Consider the following 16,203-nt stretch of genomic DNA (forward strand, 5'->3'; position numbering starts at 1 on the left):
GTTGTTTGGCTGAAAAACTCACTAATCATGCTCTAATTGGAGTCTGGTTCCACATCTTGGTCTTGCCTATGTGCCTTCAGCAACTGGTCCTTGTATCGGATTACCTCATGGATGAAAATTGCCAAGCATCTTTGATAGGAGACTCGAAGGGGTTTGAAACCGTCCTTCAAGAAACAGTAATAGCGACGTCTGATCTCATAGTATATAAGATATCTGAAGGCGAAATGCTCCTCTAACTCAATCTCCTATTGATCACACAAAGTGTGGATGCGACCCTCTCTAGGTATGCCCTTTGCCTTTTTTCACTCTCAATGTGAAGTCTATGCGATGAGACATGGAATTGCCTAATCAATATTCTCAAGGAGTGGGGGATGTAGGTCCATGTGATTAATGAAGCCCTTTGTTGAAATTTGCAAGCAATGGTCTCTGTAGAAGATGAGCTTCACTGGAAGCTCGCAGGGTGCCAACCAGGTCATGAATGTGTGGAGCTATAAGAGATCTCTCGGATAACCTAGTTCACCTTGTGGTATGTGAGTGGGATGAAGGAGGCCTCAATGCTGTACTGGGAGGGGGTAGTGACACAACCCAGAGTTCTTGAAATCCTAGGCTTGCAAAACAAGCACAAAAAAGGCAACCATAGAAACAACATAGAAGGGTGCAGGCTAGCTCACCACCCAATCATGACGTTCGCGAGAAAAGGACTCAGGAAAATAGGAGTCCCCTCTGCTAGTGTAGAGGAGTGGGGGGTAGAAGAGATGCATCATGGCACAAAGAGTGAGAGCACAAGTGAGGCAAAATCCATGTATTAGAATTAAGGAATGACCTCCATTTTATAGAAAAAGAGGATGGTGTAGGCACCTCCCCTAAATCAGTGGCAATCAGCCCCTACATCAGTGGGATTGGCCTAAATCAAAGGAACCTCCCATGTGGGGGCCTTTGGCTTACATCATCACTTAGGTCACACACTAGACACATCATAGCACTAGACGTGCCTATACAACACACACACACACACACACACACACACACACACACACACACACACACACACACACACACGTGTGACTCCCCTAGATGCACACATGCACCATAGAGCAAGCCCTTGACCATAGTTATCCCAACATACCCCCCCTCAAGGGTTTGCCTCTTGCAATGTCACGGATACATCTAGTCTCATAGTTTCTCATGCCATCTCATGGTGGTCACACATGGCCATCTCACGGTGATCAAGGATAAATTTATGTATGGGATCTCATGCTAGCAAAGGTGCCCAAGGGTCAAGGTTTACAAAAATAAGATAGACCAAACACATATCACATGGCCTACATCATATGGTGACCAGAGGTGATTTACAAAAGACAAAACACATCATTCTTTTTGGAGTACTACTCGAGGCAGAGAACCTCAAAATTTGACCAAGTGATGATAAACAAAAATTCCAAGACAAGTTGCTCAAAAGGCAAAGTCCTTGTCTTCTACCACAAAGTTGGATGCTTCTTTTGCTGATGGAGTTCTTTCTTCAACTAGATTTGTCATAGTCCTCCCCTTCTCATTGCAAAACTTTCTAGAGTGATTATTCTTTCCACAATATGAGCAGGGGTTGATTCTATAACAATCCCTCTCAAGGTGATTGTTTTTCCCACAGTGTTTACAAGCCTTGTACTTGCTCTTTCAAAACTTCACTGCAAGTGCTTCTGTATGCATTTTTCCCATTCTTGAAGTGTTCTTTCTTTCCTCTTCTTGTAAGGCACTAATGATGCCTTCTATGAGGGTTGAGGAAGATTCTTCAAAGTAGTAACCACATTGTCAAAATCCTGAGGCATGCTCTCACTGCCATAGCATCATCCTCAGTGACAGGGGAATTAATTGAAGCTAGTTGTGTCATAATACTTCTCATAGTGTTGACATGGGCAGCAACATTATCTCCCTCCATTTTAAGTTCAAAGAACTTAATTTTCAGATTTAATTTGGATGTATGAGGGCTAGCACCAAACAATATGTCTAACTTGTGCCATGCTTCAAAAGGGGATTCCAAATCTGAAATGTGGTGTACATAGTCATCACCCAAACCTAATGCAATGATGGCATAACTTTCTCAATTCTCTTTGCATTTGCAGGTATAGAAGTAGAGTCAGTGGCTTTTCCTTTACCTTTTGTTGTTGTTGATTCACCTTCCTGAGAGGTTTGAGTTCCTTCCTTGACTAAGTCCCATAGATTTTCCTTCATAAGCATAAACTTTATCTTCATCTGCGAAGTATGGAATCCTTGGCCATTGAACTTGTCAATTTTATAAGTAGCCATGAGAGGGTCTTACCTTTGTTAGGTAGTGCCTACTCTCTTACAAAATGACTAATTTTATGGAACAAAGAAATCTCCCTCACCATACAAATGTAGATTGCTAGAGATAAATTCAGAGAATCCTAACTGTTTAGCATATTCATACCATGTTGGCTTCTCCCAAAGTTTCTTGGCTGGGATCTTCTTCACTTTGAATTTTGTCCTTCTTGTAGTCTTCTTCAAGTGATTAGCATTATAAGAACCTTAAGAGCTTGGCATTTTGACGAGAGATCAGTCCCAATTGAATTTCAAATTGAAAATGCATTCTCTGATCTGTACTTTGGTATTACTTCAATCCTCAAGCATCACTCTAGCATTTACTCTAGCATCAAATGTCCAAAACTGTCAAAAATGCATTGCAGTAGACTAGCTCAACTTGGAGAGCACAATTTACACAATTGAAGAAGAGTTTGAGAGGGCTTTCTATGCAAAACTAAAGCTTGAATACCCAAGTAAGTTCACCACAGAGCATTGTTGAAATAGTGTGCCTTTTTGTCTAGGAGAGTTGCGCCTTCTTTGATTGTCTTTTCTTTGATTTCTCCTTGCTCCAGCAAGCATTGGCCTTCAAAATTCATCAACAGTAGGCTCTAGGCATGGACCAGCTTGTGCTAGGAGGGCTCAGACAATGGTTGAGCAGAAGAGAAGAATTGAGCATTTTTTCATCTTAGCTTGCTTGAATCAGCGCGAGTGGAATACACCATATCTAGGGAAATGCTCTGGGCCAGAGAAGCGCCCCATAGTGTAGAAACTCCACCTAGAAGGGCTTGGCAAAAGTCACAAGGAATGGAGAGAACAGAGCTAAGCAAATTCTGAGAAGGAAGGAGGAAGAAAGCTCAAAGAGGTGTTGGAGAAGATGATGAGGTGGCACTACCAAAATGAGTTCTACAAAGCCTACCAGCTCTGATACCAAATGCAGAAGAGTGTGGGGTAGAAGAGATGCATCATGGCACAAAGAGTGAGAGCACAAGTGAGGTAAAATCCATGTATTAGAATGAAGGAATGACCTCCATTTTATAGAAAGAGAGGATGGTGTAGGCACCTCCCCTAAATCAATGGCAATTAGCCCCTACATCAATGGGACTGGCCTAAATCAAAGGAACTTCCCATGTGGGGGCCTTTGGCTTACATCATCACTTAGGTCACACACTAGACACATCATAGCACTAGATGTGCCTCTACAACACACACACACACACACACACACACACACACACACACACATGTGACTCCCTAGATGCACACATGCACCATAGAGCAAGCCCTTGACCATAGTTATCCTAACAGCTAGCACATCTCCCAACTAGTTCCCAACTAGCATACATCCCATACCACCAAGTGGTGCCCTAGAGCCTTCCACTGGGTCCTTGGGCTATGCTAGGAGGTAGGTGCGCATCTGCGACACGATTCGGGATCCAAACCACCAAGGAAGAACTAGTCTCGCATTAACTTGTGTTGTTGAACAATGAGCCATATATAGGCTCTAGCCCATGGGGGCGCCTATTAGCGTTGCTTCCCCGTAGATTCAAAATGGCAAAAACCCTAATTTATATGTGCGTTTGCAAGTTGCTACTCAACTTGAGAATCGCTTGCATAGCCCTAAGCTTCTCGAGCTAGTCTTGTGCACCTAAGTAGATTGTTAGATATGGTCCATGCACATGACATACTCCCCCTCCTCTAAGAACTCACCATTGAGTTCATAAGAAAATTTGGAAACTCTCTTTGAAATTTAGTCAATGTCTTCCATGTAGAATTCTCCTCAACACAATCCTTCCACTTGTATTTCGTGATTGTCCTATTTTTTACCCGACGTTCACGAAATCGAAGAATACTTTTAGGTTCATGCAGTACAAAGGTTAAATCTTCAGCCTCTAAGTTCTTAAGGAGTTACGAATTGACCCTCAGCACCTAGTAATTCCTTTAATCTTTTGGCATGAAAGATCGGATGGACTCTTACATGAGGCGCCAAGGCCTAGCGTTCATATGCCAGTTGTCCAATTCTTCTTATAAACCTGAATGGACCACAATATCTGGGGAATAATTTTCTAACCTTACTAGTACTTAGACTCTTGGATTCCTTGGGAAGCGTAAATATACCATCGGTCCTTCATAGAACTCTCTGGGTGAACAATGTCTATTATAATAAAATATGTCCCTATCTTGGGCACCTCCAATAGACTCCTTGGAAAATTGTAACATCTCTTGCATATCTTGCAAAAATGATCTTGTAGCATCATTATTGATTCCCTTGAATCCGGCCATTATAGGTGACTTAGGGTGAAATCCAAACATAAGCATCAAATGACTAAAACCTGCACTTGAATCTTTGCACTATTATAAGAAAATTCAATCATAGGAAAGTATTCTTCCCATGAAGACTGTATCTTGGAAACATATGCATGAAGCATATCTTTCAAAACCTAGTTTACTACTTCTGTCTAGCCACCGAACTGTGGATGTTCAGAGGAACTAAAACTAAGATTGGTATTTAACTTGCCAAAGACAAGTGTCCAGAAATCACTTGTAAACTTAGAGTCCCGATCACAAACTAGTCAGCTAGCAAACCATATAAACGAAATAATTGGTCAACAAACTGTTGAGCCAATTGACTTATTGTAACGATTGATCTAGTAGGCAAAAATCTAGCCATCTTTGTCAAACGATCTACTGTATCCCATATGGCATGATGAAGCTTGCACGTTCTTGGCAAACCCGTAATTAAATCCATGGAAATACTTTTCCATTTATTACCAAATGAGGATTCACAATCGTTGTAATAAACCCGAGCTCCTTAGGCATTCAGCCTCGGTAAATTGACAAATTTGACAACCTACAACATAGTTTTGAACAAATTTCCTCATCTTTGGCCAATAGAAAGAATGCTTCACTGGAGAGTGTCATGTGTACCCTTGGGTGTGTTGCACTAAGTGCATCATGACACTCCCGGAGAACCTTGGATTGAAGATCCAACAAATTTGGTACAAAAATTCATTTTGGAACAGCAAACCATTCCAAATCACCGACAGACCTACTGCCTCCTCTATTCTAGGTGGCGCAATCCCCAAGTCTTGATCAATTTTCACAAACATCCAATCCTAGACCCTCTGCCAATAAGAATTGAGATGCCTATTAGGGATGTTTTTATCAAAGCTATATGTATGTATTAATATAAAATCCTGGCTCTATCGAGCTAGATTTTTTAGTTTCATAATTTTGATAGAACATATTATAATTTTTATATTTTCTTTTAAAATTTGAAGAAAAACTCATAAATCTTGGTGAAACTTTAAAGTTTTTTCTCATAAAAGTTTCAAATCTTGGTGAATGTTTGAAGCCTTTAATTTTATTATGCCATACAAACTTTCAACACCAATATAAAAGTTTCGCCTCTTAATGAAAGTGTTAACATCCACAGAGTACAGCCGTAATCCGTGAGTAAAGGTGACCAGGCCGAATGATCTACTTCAATGGATAAGCTCAAGAGTTTGATACCCAAATACACCAAGGTCAGTGATTACACAGCAATGTGCACATGGAAGGAGTATGGCTCAAACTCAGGGAGTTTGATCCCCAAATACCCTAAGTCTGCTCCAAAGTCCAAGGATTCAAGGATTCCAAGCACAGATTGTACGTTTTGGCTGCCACCACCAGGAACAAGGAGATGCACAATTCAGGTCCATGCCCATGGAAGTGCAAGGAGCGAAAACAATGTGCACTTTTCAGCTCCACATCCATGGAAATAGCCATGCCAATGAAAATAGCCATGAAAGGAGTACAACTCAAACTCAGGGAGTTTGTTCTCCAAATATCCCGAGACAGGATTACCGTTGAGTGTCTCGTGGAAGCTGAGCCTCGCCACTCCAGGTTTGAGCCTCATGCATCATGCATGACCACAAACAAGTTAAGGTGTGAGGATGCTCAGGGAGTTTGAGGCCCGAATCACCTAAGCCTAGGAGGCCTAACACAAACGCTATTTGGGAGCCAGTTGGGAACACCTCCTAATGCCAGGCTTGTCCCAAGCTCTTTAATATGGTTAACACAAGCGCTATTTCCGCTAGTAGGGAGAGATGGTAAGAATAGAAATATGCCTTGGCACCCTACGGGCCCAAGAGCCCTTGGTTGTAAAGAGAGGGAGAGTGCTAAAAAGGAAAATGGTTCAAGTCCTCGTATTTTAGATTGCCCTGTAAACGCAAGAGCAAGAGATCTAAACTCAATCACTTGGAGACCCCCGCTCCAATGTTACGCTTGCTAGGGTCCCCATAGAGCAAGTGAATGCCCCTACCGAGGTACTTCAAACCCTTCAGTGTCTTGTTTCAAATGCCAGGGCCCACACTTCTTGAAGGACTATCCATACAAGGATCGTATGGAATGGAGCATCTATTCCACTGTCCCACAAGGAGAACCACTCCACTCACCCCACCAAAGAGCACCAGCCTAAGGCCATGTGGCCACAGTGCCATTACAAGTCATTACGAGGATGCAAGCCAAGGCACTAGGCAAGGCAATGAGGAAGCTTAAAAAGAAGGGTAAGGTATCCCCGTTGCCCGGTCCCAAGATTTCCCCATAGCCTCTAACTCGATCCAAGAAGGCCATTCGAGTAGGTGACAATTCCAACCAGGTGCTCATCATGGACGGTTCTGATGAGGAGACAGCTACCCTTGCCACCTCCTCTGCTTCCAAATAGTCTTCCACCCAAGGTGATCCTGAGGTACACTTGATCCTAGAAGTGAACAAACCAGTGCAGGCCCAAGTTCTGGCACCCGCACCCACCTATAAGGAGACTTATGCTGACTCGGTCTTAGAAAAGCAATACATAAAGGATGCCCAGAACTTGGTACGGGATTGCCAGGATAAGTTTGAACATCGACTAAAGGATAGTAGGGGGTCAGATACTATTCATCTAGCCCACTTGATGGACACGGAGGGGAGAAGTCGCTCAAGGTGCCAGAAAGGGTGGAGGAAGCTTGGAGCAATCAGAAGCTCCAGATCTGATGCAGAAGATGTTCTAGGAAGACCCAAGGTTGCATGACCTATAGGACAAAGGAGACTTGTATGGCTTTGATGACATGTTGTCCATGGAGGAAGAAGCTTCACCAAAACCCTGTGACAGTGGCTACTTTCCTATTGACAGAGGTGAAAATGCCGATCGCTTCTTTGCTAAGAGGAAATCCCATCCTATGGCATGATCTTTCCAATTGGATTAACAGACCGTTCCTACCTCCAGCACTAAGCCCAACCAATCAATGCTAGAAAAGGGGCAGAACCTACCCAAGATTCCCATCAATAATCTAGGTCAGTATTTCGTTCAACTATTGCTACCTCTTAGGATTATTGATTATGTGAAGTGGCTAAAATGTGCTCAGGACAAGATCATAGGCTTGGTATAAGCCAGTCAACTATCTAGAAAAGACATACAAAGTGTTTCTTACAAAGATTGCATATCAACAAACTCAAGTGCTAAATGTAATCATACAATGGTGTTCTAATGCATGTTGTAGTACAAGGACCATATCGTCGGCCTTCTACCTTCCCTCGATGTTCACAAGGTTGGTGTATTGTAGTCTAGACATCAACCGTGTCTAGGAAGAAGACACAAGGAGGTGCACCTGGAATATACTTTGGCTATTTAGATAAGCATCAATACTATACGTTGTTACTACCTAAATAAGACTATGGGTATAATATAATACCACAAATATGCTTATAGAAAAGGCTAGTATAACTTTTAGTGGAAATGAAACTATACATTTTAAAAGGTCATAAGGATGGCCCCATGTAAGCACACTTCTATGAAAAACTTTAGCAAATTCATGATTTGATTTACCAAGGCCTGTATTTTGCTCAGTGGTCAAAATAGTCCCTCAAATGGGAATGACATTGAATGGTAGGCATAAATTTGGGGGATGCTAATCAACATGGTCAATCATGAACATATCAACTACAAGTTTCACTCATTGTGAGATCTTGTGCGGTGCTTACAAAAGGATTGATCATATAATACAAGACATGGAGAATCTGGAAACATATGAATCTAATACAAAAACCCCTCATGAGGAACCTCGGCTAAGGTGCTATAATGAGATTGTAATTTATTTTGTCCTTGTGACATTGATAACAAGTGGAGTTTGGCAATGAATCTAGATCTTCCTTGTTAGTCTAGCTCTTGCATCATTGCATGGAGCATGCTTGCCTCCTAGCATAGCCTAAGGCCTACTGGTAGTCCCAAGGCTCTCGGGCATGACCTGGTGGTATGGGATGCCAAACTAGTTGGGAGGTGCAAGTAGCTCAACTTGTGTGTCATGCATGGGATGTCCCAATTTCCTAGGTCCTTTTCTCACTGATGTCATGCTTGGGTGATAAGCTAGCCTACATCCTTCTATTAGATATCAATGCTCCACTCTCATATGTAACTACGCGGGAGCCAGCTAACTCTACTTGTAAGCCCTCCATATGAGGAGAAGGCATTTGAGTAGCTCAGTTATCCGGTAGGTCCTGGTTTGGACACCAGATGGGGGCCATGTGTGGCCTGATGGATGGAAGCTTCAGATAGAGTTGGCACACCACCAACTAGGCTACATGCAAGTGCGGGAAGGCATCCCTTGACTGACCGCACTGGGGGTAGACGGAGCATTTCTCGGGGCAGCCCACTCTCAGGTTACGGGGCCTGTTTGGAGCCTCAGATGATCCCGGATGGCTGTTGGCCAAATGGGCACCATAGGTTAGTTGCCCTGTTTTGCAGGTTCTATCGTATGGTCAGTGGCCTATTTCGGGACCGACCCCCAGTTCAATGTTTTGGGCAGACTAGGTCAGCCACCCAAGTGAGCCTAATCGACTATGACTGGTGGCTATATAAGAGCAAGCCCATGAAGCCCATTTCATCACTGGCTACAGCAACCCTTATTCCTTAGCATTCAGCCTCCATCTTCTACTGTTTCTAGCATGCCATCGAAGCTTCTTTCACAGGAGCACACGATTGGGAGGCAGTGCCATCTATTGTATCAGTTCTATAGTAATCAAATTTTTGATTCTCCATACTATCTTGTTTTCTCTCTTGTGTACGAGATCTTGTTATCTGTTGAGCATAAACGTTGTATTATTTTCTTACATGGTATCAGAGCCTGGACTCTAGCAAGAAGATTTGGTAGAGTGTTTCTGTTTGCGAGCAGATTGTGAGAGATGGCCCAGCCCATAAGACTGCAAATCCCACTGTTCGGCGAAAGCGGAAAGTTAGACGGCTCTAACTATCCTCTCTGGAAGTTCAAGATGAAGACCATCCTAAGCACATATGAGCTTTGGGACACTGCTACGGGGTGGATGTGAGGCCAGACCGGATCCAGCCAATGCAGGACAACAGATAGTACCAACTGCGGATGAGATTCTGGTGTGGACAAGAAGAAATGCAGATGTGCTGTGTTCTATTGTCTGCAATATTAGTGATTCCATCATGGCATTAATTCAACATGTCACCATAGTGGAGGAGGCATGGGTGATCTTGAAAAATCAGTACGAGACCACGAATCAGATGCGGATTCAGAATCTGGAGACTCAACTCATGAACGAGAAGTTGTCTGAGTCTGAAGCGGTAGAGTAGTTCATCATGAGGGTGAAGAATCTGTGTGATCAGATGCAAAGTACGACGGTCTTGTTACGGCGCTGAATATGCAAAACAGAAATCCACCCCTCAACTTTGAGGATTTCAGCGCGATGCTTCTAGAGGAGGAGATGCATCAAAAGATGAGGACTGGAGAAGATTTGGCTTTCTGGACCGGATCAAAGAAAGGTAAGGGTAAGGACTCTGGTAACCCATCTTCTTCTGATGATAAAAAGAGAAAGAAGAAGATCAAGTGCTTCTATTGCAACAAGGCAGGGCACAAGCAGAATGAGTGCCGAAAGAAGATTGCAGATGAGAAGAACAGAGTAAAGAAAGAGTCCAGCAATAGCATGCAGGCGGTACCAATAGAGCTGTTTGTAGCAATTGAGGAGATTTGCACGGAGGTAGTTCATGTACCTGCAGATGAACCTTGGATCATTGACAGTGGTGCATCGCGCCACATGACTAGTCGGAAGGATTGGTATACCTCTCTATAGCCGGTAGGGAATGACATCATGGTAGCAGTCAGCAATGATGCAAAATGTCCAGCAAAAGGAAAAGATACGATTACTCTCAAGTTAGACAGAGTTGTAAAATAATTGTCCGATGTTCTTTATGTGCCAGATATCAAGAGGAACTTGTTGTCCGTTTCTGCGATCAATTCGATAAGAATGGTGCACAGATCCTGAATCTTCAAGGGAAGGTCATTGGTAAAGGTACACGGCGTAACAACATTTACGAACTCTCAGCTTTCAGTGCTCGAGCGGATGTGAAGAACACTAAGCTGTGGCATGAGAGGTTTGGTCATCTAAACCTTAGTTCTTTGAAGGAGATGCATAAAAGTGGAATGATTGCAGACCTACCAGAAATTTCAGATCTGCCCGATGTATGTGAAGCTTGCATGATGGGCAAGCAGCATCAGCAGCCCTTTCCTAAAGAGGCCAGTAGAGCAAAGGCTCCTCTAGAGCTCGTTCACATGGACCTCTGCGGAAAGATAGAGACGGAAGCTTTGGGTGGTTCCTTCTACTTCATGATGCTGATCGACGACTATAGTAGAACGATATGGATATACTTCCTAAAGACGAAAGACGAGGCTTTCAGTAGGTTCAAGGAATGGCATGTAATGGTCGAGAAAGAATCGGGGAGGAAGGTGAAGAAGCTGAGATCAGACAGAGGTGGAGAGTTCACATTGACTGAATTCGAAAGTTACTGCAAAAGTCACAGAATCAAGAGGCAGAAACCCCCGCCACATACATCACAGCAAAATGGAGTAGCAGAACGCAAGATGCGCGTCATCTGCGAAATGGGCCGGAGTAGATGAAAGGGAAAGATTCGCCAAAGACTTTCTGGGCTAAAGCATGTAAAACTGCAGTTTACATCCTCAATCGTAGCTACACGAAGGCTGTGAATGGGATGACTCCACTGCAAGTCTTTTCTAGTAAGAAACCTTCAGCTGCATATTTTAGAGTTTTTGGATGTGACTATTTTGTGCATGTCCCTGATGCTACCAGGACCAAATTGGAACCGAAGAGCCAGTGAAGCATGTAAAACTGCAGTTTACATCCTCAATCATAGCTACACAAAGGCTGTGAACGGGATGACTCCACTACAAGCCTTTTCTAGTAAGAAACCTTCAGCTGCACATTTCAGAGTTTTTGAATGTGACTGTTTTGTGCCTGTCCCTGATGCTACCAGGACCAAATGGGAACCGAAGAGCCGGAAGTGTATTTTCTTGGGCTATAGTGAAGAGGCGAAGGGTTACCATCTCTATAACCCTGTTACCAAGAAGGTAATTGTAAGTCGCGAGGTGGTCTTCTCAAAACAACCACATCAATTAGAGGAGGATGCTTCCTTCCCAGACAACGAGGACCAGGATATCCATCTAGTACTGCCACCAACAGCAGACCGAACTCCCCCAACGGTGCTTGGGAGGATTCAAGACAAAGAAGATGAAGAAGAGCTTGCAGAACCACAACGGCAATGGCCATTCCCGAAGTGGATAAAGTAGCTTTTGGATGGCAGAGAACCTCCAGCCATTGAGGAGGAACCATCCGAACACCGCCAGTCCAAGAGATTAGAGGAGCAAAGAAGGGCGCAGGAAAACTTGGTCAACTATGCTTTGATGACAGAAGTGATCTGTGCTGATGAACCCAAGTGTCTTGAAGAGGCATAGTGAAGAGGCATAGGGTGATGGAGGCTATGCAGTCGGAGTATGGCTCCATAATGAAGAACAACACTTGGGACCTCGTGGATCGACCACCAAAACGCAAGGTAATCAAAAGCAAGTGGGTGTACAAGACCAAGTACAAGTCCGACGACATGTTGGATAAGTACAAGGCTCGGCTCGGGTTTTGATTATCAAGATACTTTTGCTCCCACAACTTGACTAACCACAATTCGCAATGTTTTGGCTTTAGCTGCCCAGGGAAGTTGGCCCGTGTTTCAGATGGATGTGAAATCCACCTTTTTGAATGGAGATCTCAAGGAGGAGGTATATGTGGAACAACCACCAGGTTTTGAGATCCCGATTCAGAAGGTAAAGTCTGCAAACTAAAGAAGGCACTTTACGGGCTAAAACAGGCCCCACGAGCATGGTACCAACAAATTGATGCCTACTTTTTGCAAAACGGGTTCAGGAGGAGCCCATCTAATGCAAATTTGTATATCTTCAGAGAAGGAGGTAGGTGTATGATCGTGGTCCTTTATGTGGACGACCTTGTCATAACAGGGAACCATGAAGAGAAGATCTCATAGACGAAGCATTTCTAGGAAGAGAGTTTGAAATGACAGACCTCGGACTCATGCATTTTTGTTTGGGGATTGAAGTTTGGCAGGAGCCGAAATAGATCTTCATTTCACAGCTGAAGTATGCTGGAGAGATACTGAAGGCATTTGGCATGGCTGAGTGCAAGACAGTTGGTACCCCTTTGGAGGTTGACGCAAAGCTCTCAAACGAGGATTCATCACCACTGGTGGACGAAGCGAAGTAAAGAAGGCTTGTGGGTAGCTTGATTTACCTGTGCAACACACGGCCGGACATCAGCTTTGCGACTGGTGTACTAAGCGGGTTTTCCAATAAGCCCTAGGAGAACCATTGGAGGGCAGGGATGCGGGTGCTGAAATACATCAAAGGCACACTTGATTATGGCATCACCTATACCAAGGGCAACATCTTGACCGGATTCTATGACTCGGATTGGGCAGGAGATGTGGACAGCAGGAGATCAGTGACAAGGTACTATTTCTCACTTAGATTTGGAGTTGTGTCATGGGTCAGCAAGAAGCAACCCACAGTTGCTCTTTCTTCTACCGAGGCCGAGTACAAATCTGCATGCTTTGCTTCTTGCAAAGCAGTGTGGTTGAGGAGGATTTTGGGGAACATGGGTGCAGTGTAGAACAAGCCTATGCAATTATCATGTGACAATCAGAGTTGCATGGCGATTGCAAAGAACCCAGTGTTCCACGCTCACACAAAACACATTGAGATTCAATATCACTTTGTACGCGAGCTGATCATGGATGGAGAGGTCGACTTGGTGTACTGTCCAACTACAGAGAATACTACGGACATCTTCACGAAGGCTCTTAAAAGAGACTTGTTGGAGAGGCATCTTCATCGACTTGGCATTGGGCTGAAAAAGTAAGTTCACTTGCGGGTGGACATTGAGGGGGTTGTTAGATATCAATGCTCCACTCTCATGTAACTACGCGAGAACCAGCTAACTCTACTTGTAAGCCCCCCATATGAGGAGAAGGCATTTGAGTAGCTCGGTTATCCGGTAGGTCCTGGTTTGGACACCAAATGGGGGCCATGTGTGGCTTGATGATTGGACGGCTTCAGATAGAGTTGGCACACCACCAACTAGGCTACATGCAAGTGCGGGAAGGCATCCCTTGACTGATCGTACTGAGGGTAGATGGAGCATTTCCCGGGGCAGCCCACTCTCGGGTTGCGGGGCCTGTTTGGAGCCTCAGATGATCCCAGATGGCTGTGGGCTGAATGATAACCGTAGGTTAGTTGCTTTGTTTTGCACACCAGTTCTATCGTATGGTCGATGGCCTATTTCGGGACCGACCCCCAGTCGACCGTTTTGGGCGGACTGGGTCGGCCACCCAATTGAGCCTAACTGACTATGACTGGTGGCTTTTATAAGAGCAAGCCCGTGAAGCCCATTTCATCACTAGCTACAGCAACCCTTATTCCTTAGCATTCAGCCTCTGTCTTCTACTATTTCCAGCATGCCATCGAAGCTTCTTTCACAGGAGCGCACGGTTGGGAGGTAGCGCCATCTATTGTATCAGTTCTACAATAATCAAATTTTTGATTCTCCATACTATCTTGTTTTCTCTCTTGTGTACGAGATCCTGTTATCTGTTGAGCACAGATGACGTATTATTTTCTTACACCTTCTACATTATTTCATATGGTTGTCTTCTTTAGGCTTGTTTTGTAGGTCTGGGATTTTAGGAGCTTTGGGGTGGTGTCAATTGGTATCAGAGAAAACTCCTGAAAGGCAAAACTTTGTAGAGGGAATCATTGGCCAAGCTTTTTTCTAGGTGTGAGAAAATTTGTAAATTGCTGACTTCTCTACAAGTGCAATTGAATTCATCAATTAGAGTCGGGATAAATTTGTTTTTGAGAAGAGAAGGTGAATTTTGTTTTTGAGAAGAGAAGGTGAATCTAGTGCAAGATTATCTTGATTATGAGGAAGGTTGAGCAAGAAATTAGAGATGAGCCAAGAATCATAGGAAAGGCATGGATTAGCTCGTTATAGGAAAGTTGGGTCTAGAACTTCTAGAAAGTAAGCGGTACTTTGATGTAGGATGCAATGCAAATTGTACCTCATTTATTGTGCATAAACGGGCATGGCTCTAGTTTTAGCATGAAACTTGATCACACCCTAAGAGAAGGGGCTAGGAAGGGGGAACATGCTCAATTGCATTTGTTCCCTACTTTTTGGCTATGGTCTCTGAGGGAAAAAGAAAAATCTTTGATAGCTAAAAGTCACACAGTCTAAAAAGAGTTAATGTTTTAAGGAAAAGCAAGATTTTTTGTTAAAAAAGGACAACAACTTTTGAGGAAAACATTGTTTTCCAAAAGCAAATGCTCTTTTGGAGGAGAGCAAAAGCACAACTTTAGGAAGCTCTTTTTGAATGCTTTCTTGGCACCTAGGGGTAGGTTAACAGTTATAAATCCCACCCCCTCTCTCGTTCAAAACTTCCATACTAGTGTGTGTTGTCAGCATAGCAATTTGATCTACAATAGGCCCTCCTACTTCAATTTCAATCCAAAGAAGGAGATCCTAGGTGGATTTTGTTTGAATTCACTTCATCACTTCACTTCTACTCTTGCCATCCTTGCTATTCTAGAAGTCGCCCTCTTGCTATTCTGGTATGATTTGTAGTATTCTCGAATCTCTAATTTCAAAACTTTCCTATCAGCTCTAAGCTCTTGACTTGAACCAAAATAGTTTGCCATCCATCTTAATGCTTTTGAAATTGAAATTCAGTACTCCAAACTAGCCAATTTAATTCTTCTCTCTACCTACAATCTTCTAGGTTAGGCCATTTGCAGGACTTTTCTATGGCTGGTTTGATAGTCAAGGATTATACAATGATTTGTTCACTAAGGAAAGTTTCAAGAACTTTTTAGCAACTTTGGATGTCGAATTTGATGAGGTTACCTTGAATCATACATAGCTGGTTCAACAAATGAATGCGATTCAGTCTTCAATCATGGCTTTATGAACACCTTCTAGGTTCTTACTCATATGGACATTATGGTCTTTTTGTCCAACATAAATATCAATTCGGATCGCATTCTAGATAATAGAAGGGTGGAACCAAGGAGGTGGTGTATACTAGCCAAATAAGTGGTAGGTACACTTTCGATTTCATCCCTATTTGATGACAAGAGGATTGATCTCGTAGCAGGATATTTGCCAATAAAGGCCCTCCTTTGGTGGAAGGAATTGTAGCTGAAACCCACCACATGGGCCAAATTTGAAGAAACTTCTAGGAAAGAATTCCTAAAGGAGGAAGGCTATTGCATTGTGGGCAAGTTTAAACTCAGAGACTTGTAGACATGTGCAACAAAGATGGATCCCATCACTTTGATGGGATTCTTTACTGATGGACACCTTGATTCTTATAAGCTTTAGGCCAAGAACAACAAGAGTAACACTTTGCATGAGGGCATAAGCTATGCACACATATATGATGATACTATGACCTCAACAATGCGGACAACCATTTTGGATACATGAGGGAAGAACAAG

This window comes from Dipteris shenzhenensis, chromosome 6, assembly GCF_047967505.1.
Source record: "Dipteris shenzhenensis isolate YYH24624 ecotype China chromosome 6, Dip_SZ_1.0, whole genome shotgun sequence".
In the NCBI taxonomy this organism is placed as follows: Eukaryota; Viridiplantae; Streptophyta; class Polypodiopsida; order Gleicheniales; family Dipteridaceae; genus Dipteris; species Dipteris shenzhenensis.